The sequence below is a fragment of the Osmia bicornis genome, chromosome 6, assembly GCF_907164935.1.
Source record: "Osmia bicornis bicornis chromosome 6, iOsmBic2.1, whole genome shotgun sequence".
Lineage (NCBI taxonomy): Eukaryota > Metazoa > Arthropoda > Insecta > Hymenoptera > Megachilidae > Osmia > Osmia bicornis.
This window is the reverse complement of record NC_060221.1, coordinates 4712059-4731707: the sequence shown is the minus strand read 5'-3', so window position 1 is coordinate 4731707 and position 19649 is coordinate 4712059. Positions and strand designations below refer to the sequence as shown.

Here is a 19649-nt window from a genome sequence, read left to right as displayed (position 1 = left end):
GCGCAATAAAGCCACCACCGTCGGTATAATACGGCCGTAAGCCCTTCTGATATTTGCCATTTTACGTAACGTCTACTTACGCGGGGTAGCTCGTATTAAAGTCGAGGAAGAAATACGAGGCGAGTCGTATCGGCCGGCACCGAAAGGAATTACGAAGCTGCTCGCCGTGGGATCGGGATACTTACACGGAATGCCATCGGAAAAGCGCGACTTTCAAAGTGTTAAATTATCTTCCTGAATTATTAAAAAAATTTTTTTTTTTAAATCGTGGATTACTCGGTTATACATAATACATCGTTATATTATACAGAGTGTTGCGTTCAAACGACGAGTTAACTCGTCTTCGCCATTCAACAGCTTAGTACCCACATATTTTCAGCGAAACGAGCGAGAAGGGAAGGAAACCTCGTGTGAATCTAGCGGATCGAAAGAATACGGATCCAGTTAAGACGTAAACTCGTCGGTATCGAGTTAAATCGGTAGAATGCCGGTCGCGCGAGCAGACGCGAGTTATGCGAGCTAGTTTATGGGAAGAAACGGAAGAGAGAGAAAAAATGAACGCCAACACCCAGACAGAAACGATGGTTTATGTAATACGGTCCGTTATCGAAGCGCGAGACTATCGCTGCCGTCGCTCGTCAGTTACACACTTCCCGTACTCTCTACCGTCAGAAAGAAGAGAGGCAAGTATCCAATTAAAGGTAAACTACAATTCCTTACGCTCTATCTTATATCGAACCGTGAGACGTATCGGCGAAAACGGCCAAGGAACTCGCGTTTAACATAACCAGAATCGTTATGACTCAATCCGACCATAATTGGCGATATATCGACTAGGAATATCATGACAGGCGGACCCGATAAACTTTCAGGTAGCTGCATAATCTTGAAGAAAATTATATTTTGATTGCATAATTTATTTGATTGCAATTTGTAATTATTGTAATAGTATCGTTTCAAACACCCATGTAATTAAGGTTTAATTATGGGTCAAGATGACTTGATACGTTTATAAAAGAGGAGACGAGGTAATTTGTATGGAAGCCAGACCGATCGTCTTCGAGTAGTGTTAATCGAATCTCATCGATTAATTAATACATCGATCTGAAGAGCGAATGATGGATGCAAGCAGGAAAATATAATAGAATATAGAAATGGAAATAACGAAACACGCGGTTAAACACAGCCTTCGGGTCGCTAACTTTGTAAACGCTTACACGAGTATCAATTACTCGAGCCACTAATGCTGTAATTATTCACATAAATATGAATACAATATACATACGAGAACGCGTAACCCGAGGCACCGATGGTATGATTTATTTCCAACCGTCGTCGACCGAGTATTTCCAATAAGAGACGAACGTTTATCATTGCAAAAATATTTGTCACAAAATTGACGATGGAAATCAGTGAAAAACGAAAGAAAATCAAAATACTCGAATCGAAAATTATATGTAAAATTTCAGAAGACAGCGGTCTCGTTATTTTTCACCAGTACTGTATCATCCGGGGGGCATTAATTTTCTACCGTTGTCACCAGGACAGTAGCATGCGTATTCATGAGACACAGCGAGGCTTATAAACGTCCGGCTATTAACGATACGATTAAAATGTGCATTTCTCCGCGTTGTTTTAAACGCAACCCCGGCCGAGGAGCCACGACCCGTAACTCTGTCCGACGTGTGTACGGGCCGGCTCCCGTACGCCTATTTCACCTACGCTCCCGATGTTTTATTTCCTTGTTCCGTTTCCCCGGTCTATCTACCGGAAGAAATAATAATCCTCCGCCGCTTCGTTCCGGCTTCCCCGTTTTAATCCGTCCCTCTGTCTTGCCAATTAATTCCGCTTTTTACCATTTTACACGACGCGCCTTTTCGGGTACGGCGCATTTCATCAGGTGTCCCCGAACGTCCGCGAGAATTAAACCGCCGACGATGGAGAGAAATTTTCGGGTTAATCGAAGGATTCGTGAAAATTCAAAACCGTCGGACGAATCATTCGCAACGACGAATAGACGAATCTTCGCGTATGAATAGACAGGTCTGAAATAAAAGAAAAGGTACGAACGATCGAACCGTTCGAGGGAATTCGGTTATAGGATGCTGAGTGGAGGAGGAAAGTTGCTGCGGCCGTGTCCGCATCGTTGCAAAACGGATGCCATTTCGGATGCAGCTGCGAGTTCGTTAGAGCGTCTAACGCGCGTGTGCGAGGCTGAATTGTTTATGCGCGATGGTTGTAGCCGCGGAGCGCACATACGCGTATCAGAGAGCGATGAATATGCATACCTTAATTCGCGGGGCTAATTGAATAATTTGTAAAACGCGGCAACCCAGCCCGGCCCGGCCCGGGTCCGGGCCACGACCTTTTTGCATTCCCCGGTGCACGGCTGCCCCACGTCCGACCAGAATGATATCCTTACGGTCCCGAATCTTCACCTGGTATGGATAGCTCGCCTAAAATGCGGTCTGGCACCCGTAGGTGCTCCGGGAACGCGACACCGGCACACCCTCGTCCCCCTTCGACTGCTAACGCGTGCCCTTCTCTTCGACGTCTAATTCTATTTTGTCTAGAAAATTTCTTTCTTTTTCTTTTCCACGGTCTCTTCCGTTATTTCTTTATCGATAGCTAATTTATCCGAGGACTAAGTTTCGCGATTACTCATACCGTTAATTATTTCATCGGCGCAGACGCAGCTACAGGTGTCTGATTAATTTTAATAATCTTGTTAATTCTGAGAAGAAGGATACGGATATCATTGAATCCCTGAGAATCGAATAAGAGATACTACTGTTATCTCTGGCGAACGGAAGCATAAAGATCTAGAGAAGGTGTCCCTTGTTAAGTGAAACAGAATAAAAGAAGAATGGAGAGGGAGTAGTTGGTGGGCCTATTCCCCCGGTTAGCTGATGAATGGGCCCAAGGCCCTCCTTACTTATGCGATGCGTGCCCCCGACGGCATACATCACTGCCAGCTAACGTTTTTACGGGGCACGATGCGAGCAAGAATATGATTACGCGCGTTAACATTCCTGGAATATCGTTGGTCCGCGCTCGTTGCGTCCAAGGATCCGTCGGCCGTTTGTCTTTTCCACCAGAGGAATACATAGGGTTTTCCAATAAGGTATTTAGGATGTTTCTTCGTGATATTTAATGAAAAACATCGTAAAGATACTATTGGAAAACACTGTAACATGTCGAGCCAAAGCGTATCGGAACTCGACTCGGTCGAGGCATCCGCGTATCGCCTGCTATATCTCGTCTAGATTCCTCCCACGGTTTTATTACGCGTGAAATCGTTGAACGATCGCTCCAGACTCGAGACACGAACGCATAAATTTTGTAATTAACTCGCAATTATGATAATCGAGCGGCGCGACGATAACCGTGTGCTTCTTCCTCGTTCCAGGATCGCGTTGATTATATCCGCGACCGATCTTCGCCGTCTGCTTATTCCGAGATAAATTATTCAGATACGAAAGCACCAAAAATTATTTTGTACTTTTTAACGCTTCAGTGTTTACATCCGGATACGTTCCCTTTTATGTTCCTCGTACGATTCCAGACTCGTCGAGAAAGGAAATCGGTTGTCGCACGATCGACGATTCAACGACGGAGGTGTTGGTAACAGGAATATCCAAAGTTGAGTGTCGCCGGGTTTCTCGAAGAGACGGCTACCCAAACGATTCACCACGTTCTGTTTCTCTGTCGCTTCTTCTGGTCGCTGGTGTCGCTCGTTGCCGAAGGGAGCGAGACTGGCAGAGGTCCTTTGATCCTCGGCATTCGGGTGTCGGCAAACAGGAACTCCACTGGTGAACGCAGCCACCGCGCTTTAATACCTCATGCAAATTTCAGGAAAACGCCACCCCCGCACACTCGTCTCTCCTCCTTCTCGCTTTCCTTCGTCTCATCCTCTTCGAGTACCGGCAACGGATAGCCCGCTATATTGCTTTTCGAACAAATCGTTATCCGCTTCGTACGCTTTGCCTCTTCATATCCGATGCCCGGCTATCGGGCAAATTTCAAATTTAACACGTCTCTCCTCGCGGAAACAGCCAAAGCTTTGACTTTCCCGCGAAATGTCCTCGACTTTCTCTAGCTTTTCCTCCGTTTAACGGTATATCTACTCGATCAAGCATTCGTGACATCGACAGCCGTTTGGTTAGGCTATCGATCTTCCACTGATCCAGGAACCCGGATTCTCATCCCTGGTACGCTTGTTCCTGGAGAAAATAACTTAGACACCTGATAAAGGGTTGAACGCGGTAAATCGCCAGGTTGATATTTCACGTAAAATATCGTTGTCCTCTCGTCGTCATCGCAGTTGCGATCTCCCAAAGAGCACCCGGACCTGGTACCGCGTCTTCTTCTCTCCCTTAACCAACTAACCAACGTACTCTCTTCCGTTCCTAACATCATTGTTCTTTTAGGTATCTCCACGTGACCGTCCGCCTTGTGCAAACCTTCACCGATCCTCTTCCTCCACCCTTTCTTTTCTTGCACCGCAGTTTACACCGGCCGATATACATACAATGCGGTGCAGAGCAATGCCAGATCAAACGTTACGTACGTAGGTGCGACCGTCGGTCGTTTTCTTTTTTCTTTCTTTTCTCGTCTTTTTGCTCGATGCCCACGAAGAAGGGCTCCACCCGTGGGCTATTTATTCCCCCGGTGAATTACAGGTTTTCCGTGCTCGTCACCGCGTTATCGGTTGCTCGCGAGTGCTAATGCGAAACACCGACACGATTGTCGGCCCTTCGTATCGCTTCGAGCCCGCAGATTTCGTTGCTGACAAGCCTGCTTAATTGTCCCGCGCCTCGTGGGGTGACTGGTACCTATTCAACCGACTGAGAGATGCAAATTATAGCGTTCGAGGCCGGTGACGAGTCGTAAAGAATGCGCGAGGATCGTTCGAGGGTGTCAATTATCGGGACGAGTCGAAGGAAGAAGAGACGGCAATGTTATTTCCATTGTCGCTTCGAATGTTTCTATTTTCTCAAAATAAATTATCGGAAACGTTAATTTCGTTCTTTCCTGTCGCCGTACGGAGATGCACGGTAGTTAGCTGATATTTCTTTTTTTTTCTTTTTTATTCCTCCGTTCGTTGAAATCGTGGGAACGAACGATCGGTTGAAACACGAGAGCGCTCGATGTCGAAAACGTGCTCGATTCATCGACTTCGTGATCCCGAACGAGAGCGAATGAACGATGAAAGCGTCCGCGGTGGCAGCCGCGGATAAATTCGTATCGATTCGTCTAGCGCATCGGGGGCCGTGATTGACGAGGTTCTCTCGTCAAGGATTATGCGGTTCGTTGGTCGGAACGAACAGCTTTGAGGCATGAGTGCGTAGACAAATATATAGGTATATAGCCCGGCGAACGGATACGCCGATGGACACTTCCCAAACCGTGAAACCTCAAAAACCACCCCGTAGGCAACTCGTCCGACAAATTATCGCTCTCTAAATGAATCTACGTCTCGAACGATCGATAACGTTGCTTTCAAATAGAAAACCACGCTCTGATCTTCATTTAGAAAGTGTTGGAGAGTGGTTTTAAGAACCTGATATAATTTTCTGTTGAATTCAAAAAATTATTAGATGATTGATTTTCGTCGATTGTATTAAAGAAAAATTTCTGATGAAAATCCGTGAAAAATGGTACAGCGGACGAAAGGAGGACACGATTGACGGAGAAAAGGAAACGTATCTCCGCGGAGGTGGTCCGTGAACCAAGGTGGATACTAGAAGGGCACCGAAGGACGCCGAAGGAAGCATGGAGTCCTGCATTGGGCGCGGATAACTTTTTTGCAGCGTGAAATGGCCCAGAGAATGTCATCCAATGAGGGTGAAGTAAAGGGAAAACAAGTAAAATAATGATAAAAGGCGGAGCCCGCGGCGTGATTTGATTGGTCGAGATATCGCCGGCGTTCGAGTCAACCCGCGAAGAAGAGGGGGTTGTCCTCTCCTTTCTCTCTCCTCGTCTCTCTCTTTGACCCCGTATATCTCTCTCGTTTTCTCCTTCCTCCTCTTTCGCTTCTATCCACCACACCTTCGTCCTGCTTTTCCCTCTCGATCCTTTTCTCCTCTCGTTCCTCCTGCTACGTGCACACACATACGTACTCGCACACATCCGACACATCGGCTTACTTTATTCTCCTCTCTACGTGGGTCCATGCCCCACGATCGTGTCCTCACTCTTGCCAGAGAACCCCATCTCCTCCTTTTCCCTTCTCTACGCTCCTTTTACTTATTCTTATTCTTCTTCTTCTTCTTTCGAGTCGTCGTCGTCGTCATCTTCGCCGTCGAATCGTTTCTTGCTCCTTTTCGTCCACCCGCGACAACTCGAGTATACTTTGCTTCGTATAAACAGCTCCTCGCGGTGACTGTTCTGTGAATTATGACTTTCGTTTCGAGTAATTTCGACGAAACGGAGAAAACAGAGTTTTCAGCTGGAATAATTCTATCATTGTTTCCTCGTCCATGGTCGAGAGACAAATAATATCAAACTTCGCGTTCAACACCCGCGATGTCTTTAAGTATAAATGGAATATTTGGATAGGGATGGATTAATAAGATTGGTAAACAGGAGAAGGATAGAGAAGAGTAACCAGCCACGTAAACCATATGCGTCCGAAAGGCGGAGGTGAAAGAAATGATTAGCGTAGCGAAAATTCGATGGCCGTCACGTGTTGCGAGGGGTGGCGAACGCTGGTTTCGTGGCAGAAAAGTATATTGACTCGTGATACGCCATCTGTGCGAAGGAAGCAACCCTCGCGGTGGCGTTATTGGGAAAATTAATAAGCCCGGTGATCTCGCGGTAGGTCGAAATGGGAAGTGGTTAATTCTGGCTTTACCCATGGACCCGATGTTGGCGGATTAGAAACCTTTCCAAACGAATGGAAATTGTTTGCACGGAGGGAGAGAGAGAGAGAGAGATAAAGAGTGAGTAGAATAGAATGTCGAGGGGTTGTTGGCCCATGTTCTCGAGACCAGGTCTTCGTGGTATCCTAAAGAAGCATCGGTCATAAATTATTTCCCTTTGCCAGCTCGGTGAATTCAGTTGCCGTAATCTCGAATGCTCATTACGGCGCATTAAGCGGGACAAGTTCTCCAAATAAGCATCGAACGTTTGCCGATTAATTGCCACCGGTAATTTGTCTCTACTCTGCTGATTTATCACCGTTCTATCCATAATGTATTCTCTCCTTGTTGGATGCAACTTTTTCACAACCGCAGGGAAAGAAAAAAATCATCTGGACACGTGTTTACCGGCAATCGCCTCGGCATCTCGACGTTAGACGAAACAATTAGCAGCTGATTTCAATCTGCGAGGTCGTTACACGGGTACCATCGTTTTGAAAATTAATTATTCTAATCCTCCCCGTTTATATCTCTCTCTTTTTCGCTAAAACCCATAGACGGAAGATCGCGGCGTGTCGTCGAAGGGCGCAAACCAGGTCCTGGAACAGCACCGAAAATTAACGCCACCGCGAATCAAGACGACAATGTGATTCATCAGTTAAATCCGCGTGCATAATCCTTTACACACCGTCCGAACTCCCCTCCCCTGTACACTAACGTACCGACGTAGATGGGGACGAAGGACGAAGGAGAAACGGGGTTGACGATGGTACGGCGGTTGGTTCTGTCAGCAGGGACTACGAATTATAATCACAGTTGTGGTTCATGCGGCCAGAGAGGGTGAGAGGTATAAGGGAGGTGTGGATGGAGGTGGACGATGTAGGAGGAGGTGGACGACGACGACGACGTTCGTCCGCTCGAGGGGATGGAAAAGGGTGTATTTACCCGGGAACGGTATACACCGGCGCCACCGTGGACGGACCTAGATGGAAATCTGCGGCATTCAGAGGCACTGGCCAAGAAAATTGGCTGACAACATTTCGCACGGACGTCGAATTGCCGATCCACTCCCCTTCCTGGACAGAAGACCTACGATATTTACGCCGGACGAGCCTGACGCGTCGTTCTTCTAATCGCTTCCAACCAATTCGTTCATCTTCCATTCGCAATTCACGGATTTGTTTTAATATTTAACCCTTCTCTAATTCAGCTAAATTTTTTTTTACCTCAGAATAAATAAGAATTTCTGCTATTTGAAAAATTATATTTAAATCAATTCGAACGATTAAAAGATTTTCAAAAGAATAAATCCAGATGAAAGAGAAACGTGACAGGCTGGTACGCGCTGAACGGCACGTTTATTTCGGCAAAAGGCTTGGAGGCGTTTCCAAAGAGGAGCCCTAATGATCGCCTCGTGCCGACAACCGTCGAATCCCAGCCAAATAAATCCAGCTTGATTGAATCATTGTTAAGCGAAACCGCGTTAAATACCCGTGAAATTAACCCCGAACGATCCGTGAGCGGCACGCGATCACTGATTGGCTCGAGGGTATCGCCTTTAAAGTGCCATTACAGGGCGCCTCGTTCTCTGACTCGAAAACCATTGATTAATGACTTGTCCGCCACCGAGCCATCATCTCTTGCCGCACGATTTTCTTGCCAACCTTTACTCATCCTTCGAACGATATTAAAAACGAACCTTGAAATTTCGTCTTTCTCTTCGGTACAAAAATCGCTTCTCCTCGATTCGACTCTATTTGTCGGTTCGTTACATTGTTGTAATAAATTAGAAAAATACGATGAATGGAAATAGAAGCGAAGATTGTGGCAGGGTTAAGATGACTTTGACAGTGAGTCGATGGACGGACATTAGGGTGATAGAGGGCGGACATATGGGTGCACCATGTGGTCACGGGCGTATCGTTCGACGAAAGCAGAGATTGGAACCCCTGGCAAAATCTACCGCAAAGAGGTGACGGGGATACAGAGGGACAGAGATTCAAACGGATCCGACGGCGGCTAAACGCTAGCCGCAATTTGTAGCAATTTGTTAAGTAGCCGGCCAGAACATTACCTATATTGCGTTTACTCCCCTTGACCGGAAGATATACGGGGGTACAGTTCAGATTTATCGTTTCTACTGTTAGAAACATACCGGGGAGGGGAAAGGAATCGCGATCGTACGTCACGCTCTTTCTTCTTGTTAACGATAAATTCTTGAAAATTTCCTTTTACCGAATAAACAGCAGGCTCTTTTTAAAAAAACACATTCTAGTAGCAGTTTGTCGAACAAAAGTAAGTTCCTCGAGTTTAAGGAATGAAGTGCAGTAGGAAAAAGGAATCCAGTGTAACGCTAGGATTCCGTGAAATCGTGGTCGGGGTTTAGGGAGACAATTTAAATCGTAGGTAAACGTCGAGGGAACTCGTTTTATCCTCCCCGGCAAGCTTATCGAAGTCTCCTCTGTCTCTTCCTCTCTGGAGGAGGACTGGGTTGGACTCGGAAGGAGGGCGAAGATTCGAGACGAAGAGCGAAATGACTTCGGTCTTTCGTGGATGCTTTTAGTCGATGAGTTTCGCTTCCCTACATCCCGTTTCGCTTTCGTCTCGTTCTGTAGCATCGTTGTCCTGGCCTAACCCAGCTTTCTCATCCATATGTAACAGTCGCCTGGTATTAATGACGATGGGGTGGGAGGTGGGGGAGGGACGGAAAGAGAAAAGGACGGAACGCGAACATGTCAGCTTCTTTATCCTAGAAGTTCTCGTTCCCCTTTTTCCAATGCTTACACGGTATTGCGGTTTTATCGCTGCCTTTTCATTATCTGATAAATAGATTGGAATTATTTGTTCGCCGTTTCTGCGGTCGTTGCATTACGTTGCCTGCCGATTGCCAATATGTTACTTCGAACGATCGTTCCTTTAGAGGACGATGGAAATTCGACAGGTTTGTACTTGAGGAATGAAACGTGGAAAATATAGAACAGATACGATTCAACGTCCCTAGGACGGGTAAACAATATTACGTACCCGAATCCCATCTCTATTCATTTATAATTCGGTCGCGTAACGTTTACATTCGAATTTCTCTTGAAATTCATACACGAAAGTATCCTTCTTTCATTTTGCTTGCAGGTAGATGAGCCATTACGCCGAGAAGAAGAAGTTTATCTATGATGGTTATGAAGGTAAGCTCATAAATTACGCGTAACGGTTCAGACGGGACTAACAAAGTCACGTTCCAAGAGACACGCATTCTGTATCATTATTCTAGAAATAAATGTTCGGTGCGCATATGAGCATTAAATTATACTCGGTCTGACAATTTGGTCGAATAAAGAAGAGAAAAAGAAAAAAAAAGATTACCGACATCCGTCTGTCGATTGTTTTTCTTGGAAGACCACCCTGCACCCTTTCGATTTAAGATAATAATTTAACGGATGATTAAGTATCAATACCATCGATGCAGGTATCAAAATTTACGTCGACGCGTCTGCTGCGGGTCGGACATTCGATGTGATCGTCGATAATGATTTTTAAAATCACGAAAAACCAGCCGCGATTTCTGCAGAAATAGAAATCAGGACGCTAGTGAGCGCGGACCTCGGAGAGAGTCCATGTTAAATAAAGACGAATGTCCAGAGTAAAAGAATACGATACGCCCGGGGGAAAAGGATAAAAAGAAGCGTATCCAAGGCGTCTCTCCTAGCGCCTTTCCTAAGAAAAAGATTTCTGAATAGCCATCGGTCGCCTTTATAAACGACTCGGACATATGTCAGAATTAATCACAATGAGCGGCACAGGTTGAAGAGGACAGGCACCGCGGCCCAGGCGGCCGGTCCTTCCTTTTTTAAACGTTCGTAAACGTGTGCTTGATAAAAAGCAGGCAATCGGTTAACCTTTTTAAGCGAGGCGCGACAACGGCCACTTTACCTGCAGCTCGGTGGCACTCGGACAGAGGCGTCGACAATGAGATGAAAAGACCAGGAAGAGAATCGAAGGGGATACCGGACAGCGTACGCGCGTTTGTTCGGCTCAATGCTGCTCATTCGTCGACATCAGTTACGGTCTCTCGATGCTTGGACTTGTCTCTTCGAAGGAATTTTCTTTAAAAACCTTGCATCATTTTTTTCCGCCTCGAACCGCTTCGAAATCGCCGCTTTTACATCGAGGGTTTCGCTCAAAAATTTGAAACGCATCGTTCAGATCAGAGATATTCGATATCTTATTTTCGGCAAAGTACTCGAGCACCTCTTGCACGGAACTTTTCATTTGGCAAGTGACATAAGGTTCCATTAACGGCAATGTAGGATCGATTCGACGCGTGCTTCTGGTAAATGCTCCCAGTGCGGCAGTTAGTCCCGTGTAAATTGTCTTCCTTCTCCGTCTCGTTTTTACGCGAGCGTTAACCGTACAAATTACAACGAACGCAGTAGCCCTCCATCCGTGTCCCCGAATATCAGGCCGAATGTTCGTATGCCCCGCGGGTTGCTCGACGACGAGGAGGAACGAGCGAACGGCGAATCGAACGAAACGGACGGAGAGAGAAGGATCGAGTTAAGATTCGAACATGTGGCATCATTTGTTACGTGCAAAGTGGGGTTCGCCTGTTGGGGCATGGGTTATCTAAGCTCTCGCTTAAGCGCGCCCACGTAACCGGAAAACCAATGCTGCTAAAGGAACCGTGGAACCGGTGAACCGTGTAAACGACTCGACGTCTCTGCTGTCACGGTGTCCGCACAATTACAAGCGAAAAGCTTTTCCTCTAATTTTAATTCGAGGAGGCGATTAATTTTGAAAAAAAAAAAAACGTTTGATCGCAGGAAGAAACGAAAGAATCGGCGTTGATCGGTTGACAGAGGCACGGACACTCGATGGGGATCTCGGTTTCCGTGGACATATGGTCAGCCATGGCTTGCCGTGACAAAAAAGCGCTACAGAAACGGCGACAGAAGTTGGGAGTGTCGGCGAGCGATATATCAGGGCTTAAACTGTCCCGTCGTAGCAGGCATGTCCTACCAGCCTGCTCCTCCGCACCCTGCCTCGCTCGCTGGATGCTCGACTGGTTAGCTAGGTTCGCTGGTTGGCTGGTGCACGTATGGCATTGCGTTGAACAGGGGTGCGGGCATTAGTTAATAGCTCTGGCTCGATCGGGGACGCGTTAATGCAAAAGGGAAAGAGAAGATCCTCTGTGTGCCGGATAAAAGGTGGCAACCTAACCGAATGCGGTTTCCAATCTGTTGGGTTTTTACGCCTCGAGTCTAATGGGGATGATTATCGAGGGACGATTTCACCGATTTCCGGGAAATACTATAATTTCAATTTCATCGATCGAACGAAATATTTCGAGGCTCTTTTTCGCGAACGAGAGAGGCAATTTGCGAGGGTCGTTGAAAAATTCGCCAGCGTAAAGGTAAAGGTAATCAGAAGCAGAGTCCACTTCTTGTCGTCGAAGAAACTTCGTTACGCATTCAGCTTGCCACCAGGATTATCATATCCGGCGTCCTTTGACGGGCTTTCTCGATCCACTCCCCCCTCTCGACGAAAGACTGGAAAAATATAAAAACTCGAAGAAGGATCCCCGACGCCTACGCGTCTACGCGGACCAGCTACCAGAGAAACGTACGACGACTTTCAGTTAGAAGAGCAAAGCTCATTCTGGACGCGGGACGAATAAAAATCGTTTGAAGTATCGCTAGCTGCAAATTAACGCATAATCGTCAAACGGTAATGAGCGACGCCGTCCTCGGTCTGACGTAAACGAGGCTGACCCGTCGAGTGTTCCTCTGTGATCTACTCTTCCTTTTGCTTTCGGGAAACTTTGATTATTTTTATAATAACCCCTCGGTCTACGAGTCGGCGTCGCGACGAGGACGCCTGAAGGGTAGCTGCTCTTTTCACGGCCATCTTATTCCATCTCCCGATATTTAGAAATTCTTATCAAAGTTCATCATTGATCGTGTATCTTAATCAGAAAATTCTGTTAATTAATCAGCGAAAGGCACCTGCTCTCGCGAAGGTAACGAGGGCAGAACGCGTGTCTAGACGTCGACGAACGTGTTCGGTCGATCTGATCGTCGATCAGGATTCAACGAAGCGTAAAGAACGGACGAGCGTTTAAAAGCTTTTTGCAGCGCCGTTGAAAGAGAAAGAACGAAGGGAAAAAGTAGAGAAAGAACGGTTGCTTTTTCCACGGTGCTTACGCAACCCTTGCTCGATGCCAGAGCACGCGGGTATCAATTAATTCCGTCCGTGGATCTTGTACGAAGAGGAATCGGGCGAGCATTCTCGGTGAACTACGCCTCGACCGACGTCCAGGCTCGTTTTCTCCGCTGACGGCACGTGCCGTGCACAATGCCCACCGAGTCACCGTGTCGTTTCACCAATCGTCCACGATCGACATGCTCTCGCGCCCTTTTCACCCGCACGCCTACCCTTACACGGAATACCGAAGGCAAACAACAGCACCGATACCAAAAACCATTTATTCCCCGATTCTTTCCTCTCCTTTTGTCGCCGGTATCGACCGATCTGTTCGACTTTGTCTTCTTTTCGTCGCATACGCGGGACCATGGCCGGAATCTGTCCCACGCGATCGTCCAACGTTTTTATTACCCTGCTCTTCTCGCTTGGAAATTAATGAGATCGCGTGACGGTGTACTTTTCATCTATCGATAACCGAAAGGGTTAAACTCCTCCTTTCGAGGACATCGACACAAGTTTTCCTGCTATTCTCACCGCATTCCTGTATTCGTGAATTTTGAACGGTCTTGAATTCTCATCGGTTTCTTCGCCCGACAAAATACAGGATCGTCTAACGAACGATCGCCTTGTTTGGTCACCGTCCAAAGAAAAAGGTGCCTCCATCTGCATTCTCCGTTCATCGGAGATACTTTCCTCTTTGTCGCCGATCCGACCGAACGATTCGATGGATTTGAAGAAACAAACCCCGGATCCTGTTTACGGATACAGGGGGAGAGTTCCATTAGCGATTTACATTTGGCTGTCCGTTCGATTTCCGAGCAAAATCATCGTCGCTCGTTCGTCACGATTGGTCAAGCCGTCGAGAGGCAGTGATTTGCGGTTCCTATGATGGAGAACGAAATCGACGCGCTTCCCTTTCCATCCTCGAGTAGGGAAAAGGGAGCAATTGTGGAGGGTTTCGATCATCTGCGTGTTATCGCGATGATGAATCGTGGAATCGAGAAACGGATGTTGCAACCGAAAAGTTTCTGCATCGTTCGCGATACATCCGAGGCGAGGAATAAGAAGAAGAAAAGCCGGAAAAAGAATCTTTCGTTCGGAAAAACCGAAGGCGTGGTTGATGGATGAAGATCGATGGGGTGTACGCGACGCATCGTACACCACGTCGCGTCCTTGCCTTCCTCCACCTTATCCTTCCACCCTCGCGATGTCGTTACACCTCATAACCTCCCCTGTCCGACTTAATATCCTTCGACACGTGCGACGATCCTCCATGGAAAGACGAACCGCAGGTGGCTTCCTTGAATTTACTCCGGAGAATTTATTTCAACCCTTTACGCTCGTCGAAACATCCGAAGTATTCTCGCTCCTTTGAAGTACGATTACAAGATGAAATCAGATATCGTTTGACAGTTTGTATATCGATGGAAGACACGCGAGATGGTGTGAAAAAGGTGCATAAATTGCGAAAGTTGCCGGCGAAACGGAAGAAACCACCCAAGGGAATGGCGGGTTGGAGGATGAACGCGGTGAAAATCGAGTTGCCTTTTCTTTCTCGCCTCCGTATGCTTTCGTTCAAGTTTTTCGATGAACCACAGTTTCACCGACTTTGAATCCATTTGGGAAAGTATGGTCGTTTCCGGGCAAACTTTTCCACCCCCGTTTCTCCTTCATCCGATATTTTAATTTACGAGCATTCCAGTAACCATAGATTGCTTTTCATTCTTAAACGCCCCATAAAATCAACAATTTCATCGAATTCTTTTTTTCAATTAACTGTTACAGAGACATTAGTCCAAGTATACTTGATCCCATCCCTACTTTATGGGAAGGATCTAAATCCACCAAAGAGATCCCAGCATTCAGGTCGAGAAGGCTGTCAGAACGCGATTATTGATGAGTGGTATTGATGATCGTGGTGAAAAGAGCGCTGACCGCTGTCTTCGGCATCGGAATCGCACCGCTAACGCGATCATAATACCGGCTCCTTTCCCTCATAAGGGAGTTCAACAATACAATTTTCATTTTCGTTCGAAGGGTGAAGCTTTCCCTCGTTCTTCCCTGCTCCCCCCTCGACGCCAAGGCGTTTACTTTAACACCGGGATACGTTTGTTCACGAAGGATCGCGGTCGTAGAAGTCGACGGTCGACGTCGATCTTCTCGACGCAGTCGTCGCGGTTGTCGTGCTTGCGAACACATCGGAGGTAATGGCGTGTGCCCTTTCGAAAGCCCTCCGTTACGGACGATTTTGCCCCGCGTCGACATTATTTATCACTTTCCAGTGAAGTTTCCAGACATCCAACGAGAACCCTCGCCGCGAGAACAGAGGGGATGAAACGAGCTGTGGACGTTTATCTATCATAAAAGCTCACCCCCGCGTTAAGGGTACTCTTCCGGTCAATTGTGTCGGACATCTTTATAATTAAGGTCGACACGAGTTGCTGTCACTATCAAGCAACCATCCTAACGATGTAGGTCTCTCGTGTAATTTATCTTCTTTTTTTTTTCTTATCAATAGTTTCGTCCTAGGTAAAGATCCTCGTGGACCTTGAATCAATAGCTTTACATAAGTACCAGTCGAATCCACTTTTCCCTTCAAAAGTCGAGAGGGAAGAAGATCCCGTATGGACAAGGGTGAAATAAAAAGAAAAAAAAGAAGAGAAGTGGATGGTTCGCGTCAGTATCCCGTTAGAGGAGGCTCACGGTCCGTCATTGAAACGGATGCGAGTAAACAAAGCTGACGCGAAGGATCCGCGCACGTGTGTTTGCCGGTACCCGCGGTGCCCTGCGAGAGGTCGAACGACAGACAGGACTTTCGAGGTGGAGAAGGTTTCCGTATCAAACTTAATGGGAAGAGGTTCTTTAGCTAGGTCCATAGCCAGTTCCGAAGGGAATAAGGCTGACCCGTTGCGCAAATCCGTAAAGGGGAGTCCTAGGCAAGGGATCAGCCTCTGCCACGTGACGAGCGTGTTTGCTGGGTACACATAGCTCGGTGTTTGGTACACACGGCCTTGGAAGGCACAATGCTCGATGGGCTACGGCAAAACAGCGGCGCGACGCCGGCATAAGCGATATTTGTGTCAGCATAAAGGACCCCCTAAAGCCGTGTTAAAAGAACAACCGTACCCCTCTTTCTCTCTCCGACGTGTTCCCGTTTCTGTTTTCATCCCTTCTTCGAGTACGCTCGCGATACCGCCGATAGTACACCTGATAACGAGAACAATAAACTCACAATTAACCCTTTAACTATGAAAGATCCAGCGTAGTCCGCAACGAACTCGTTAAAGCGACGCGATATCCTCGAGAATTTTTGCATACGCGAGCTAATCGTCCGTTACCGATCTGCCCCGTTTTTCATTCTCCTTCTTTACGTGTTTCTCGTCATTTCTCACCCTCGCACGGAATGTCAACGATAAGATAGCAGAGGAGAAACGGAAGAGGAACAGGCCGGACGGGCTTAAGCAGTCGGAAAATATTATTCGTTGTTAGGGAAGGAAATAATAAACGGAATCGGCTTAACGTGGCGAACGTAGAGAGACGTCGCGTCGGGACTCGTGGCAACGTTAGGATTAATTGGTATAGATAGTCAGGCCAGCGGAAGACTATGACGGCTTAATTCTAGAGTGCGCCAGCTCCCACGGAGATCGGACACCAGACAATCCTTCCTAGCTCGTGGTAGACTTGTATACACCGATTGCAAAGCCTAGATAACTTACTCTAAAACCCGACTCGCTTCCATACGAGCGATAAAAATAATAATGCCAACGATGACATGTTTATTCGCGGCTAATTTTATCGCACAGGTGTACAAATTTGACGGGGTACGCGATGATCGATGCTATCTGGATTCTTCTTCGTTGAGCAAACATCTTTTTTTTCCAGGGGAACGAAATAACGAACGGAGGATTGAAAAGAAATTTAACAAAGAGTGGTTTACTTTATACAATTATCAGGTCCTCTTGTCTTGTTTCATCGCGAAGCTCGAGAGACCTATGGGAAGATTCTTAACTTTTCGTTACTCATACTGTTGGAAAAAAACAGGATTGTGAATTATTCTTTCTTTTTTCCTACCACTGATTAATACCTCGGTCGTTTACCCTGTAACCGTGCCCTTTTACAATTCGTGGATACACGTGTAACGGAAGATTAAGGGAGAATTAATGACAATGAGGGTTTCGTAACGATGAAAACAATTAAATGCCGAGCCGAGTAAAATGACGTTACTCGAAGGTCCTCGACTTTCGTGCGAAAGCGCAGCTGAAAAAAATCCGCTTTCAACGAGCCGGAACCCAGAAGAGTCCGTGTGGCCCGCGAGGATTTTCAGCTAAACGACCGTTGGCTAATGTTCGACGACGACTAGGAAACCCGACTGCACCCGGTTTCTACACCGACGACAGTCGCATTAGCCACAGGACGAGGTTACAATGGACCCCTCTGTTTTTCACGCTCGATCGGGATACGAGACGGGGTGGTGGTACGACAGGGGCTCGCCAACCCCCTTGCTTCTCTCGCCTAGAACCCCCTACTTGGTGGAAAAGATTTGTGAATCAGACTGTCGCGTGCGAAATAAATAACAAAAAAAAAAAAGAATCTATGAACGATAGGATCTTCGGTGACATAAATGTCTAGTCGGTGCTAGTGCGATCTTTGTTGAAACGCGTTCTTCCGGAAAATTAGCCTCCCTTTTGAGAAAGAGAATTGCAATTCTGGAAAAAAAGGCTACCAGAGTGCTGAGTTAAAACGAGTTAATCGATGACACTTCAGGTGAGCTGACAAAATGATTTTCAAAATCTACAAGTTCAAAACGTAAAATCTATTTCAGATGAATCAAGATATCGTGAGTTAACTGTTTTGTACGTTACGCCGCGATCGCGACGGAAAGAGGGTGAATCTAGCGAAGGTGCGGGGGATAGGGCAAGGAATAAGGGGTGGAGGTTGACTGCGTGGCTAGGTTTTGAGGGGTGCCAATGGAAAATCGTGACGGCTAGAGGGGGCGCGAACAATGCGCCAGAGATTTAGCGTGACGCCGACGGTGAAAAATCATTCTGCACGTCGAATCTTTCGGTGACTTTAGAAAAAATAAAAGAATAAATAATATTTCTACGTTTCTGAACAATATTCAATTCGAGTTCGTCAAAGAATAAGCCTGATATTTCGCTGGTCCATTGCGAGATACGATCGATGATCCACGCCGATTGGCGTGATTAACGAGAGCGATTAATAATTAAGATCTTCCAGGCTGGCCCCCTAAAAAGCCGCGGGCTCGGCTTCGTTGCAGCCGGGGTAATGGCAATTTACGCGTCCCACGGGGCCAGATAACTTCATATCTTCCCGGTAATCATTTATTCTCTCAATGGACACGATATTACCAAATTGAATTAGATAAGCGCCTACATGCGTCTTCTGCGATACAGAAAATTTCCTATCTACTTTCTTTGTTAACGATTTCTAACGTTTCCATTTGCTTTTGACGATACGGGCGTGCAAAGTTTGACACAGACGAACATCGCAGCTCGGTAATCGATTCTCTGTCACTAAATATATCCGTTTGACGTGCAATGACGATCAGGGTGCGAGAGAAATGGGGACGCGCGTTTGCAGGGGTATCGGGTGTGTCATAAAGAGCCGTGATTTCGAGGCTATATGATTTTCGTTTGAAAAGATACTATCGTTTTTGCTCGGTAACCTTTCACGATTCTTCCTCGTCGTTGACAAATCACGTCGATTAGTCAGCCGTTTGTGAATTAAGAAGTATTCGAACACCTACGTTGGAAAGAACCATTATCCAAATATCCTAATTCCATAGGAGATCCACTTTACTCTTCGAATAGATTTTCAAAGAGAAACACGATACTATTTATTCGAATAAATAAACTCGCAAACGATGTTTGTACAGAGTTAGAACGTCTAAATAGGAAACGTATCGAGAGGTAAACGGGTACCGCAAGTGTCGCCTAAAGTAGCCGCCTCGATATTGGCCACGTGGGGCGGACGCTCAGGATGTTTTGTTACCAGCGTGCGATCCACGACACGTGGCGGAGATTAATGTGTTTTGATTTTTAGACTTCGTATTATATAGCCGGCATAAGCCTTCTCCGCATTGTATTCACGGACCCGTACACGCGCTCACCACGCAGCCATCGGCCATTCAAGGATAATGGACGAGCCGCTCGCAGGAAGCACGCGAAATTCAGCAGGATGACCCCGGCAAAGGCAATCGAATCGATCTTTTTGACGTTTCAACCCCCACCCCCCGTTGATTCGCTTCCAGCCGGACCTATTTATCGCGGAAAAATAAGAAGTGAATGGATACGTTTCTATGTTACATGTCCTCCAGACGAGTCGCGAGAAATCCTGACGGAATAAAGGAATAATCAAGCATTCGCACCGTTTCAATTTATCTTTGCTTTTTAACGTTTCAATTTAATTGACGGTACTCGAACGACGAAGAGGGGGCTCGAGTGGCGAGGCCGGAGTAGGAAGAGGCGACCCGATTAATTCCTTTGTCGCCTATCTGCCGGTGGAATAACAAACCTCTTCGGCGGACGGGAGTCGAGAGGATACAAGTACGATAAAATCACGAGGGTC

At 46.7% G+C, this 19649-nt stretch overlaps 2 long non-coding RNA genes across 2 annotated transcripts in view; one reads left to right on the top strand and one right to left on the bottom strand.

Annotated features, from left to right (window-relative positions):
* The window catches only part of LOC114874500, a 73496-nt gene that overhangs the window by 32983 nt on the left and 20864 nt on the right, over positions 1-19649 (bottom strand). The window lies entirely within an intron of this gene.
* LOC114874499 overlaps positions 1-19649 on the top strand; it is a 45171-nt gene that overhangs the window by 18814 nt on the left and 6708 nt on the right. The window contains exon 2 of the long non-coding RNA XR_006829496.1: positions 9993-10045. This is a non-coding gene — a long non-coding RNA (uncharacterized LOC114874499). The remainder of the gene's footprint in view (positions 1-9992; positions 10046-19649) is intronic.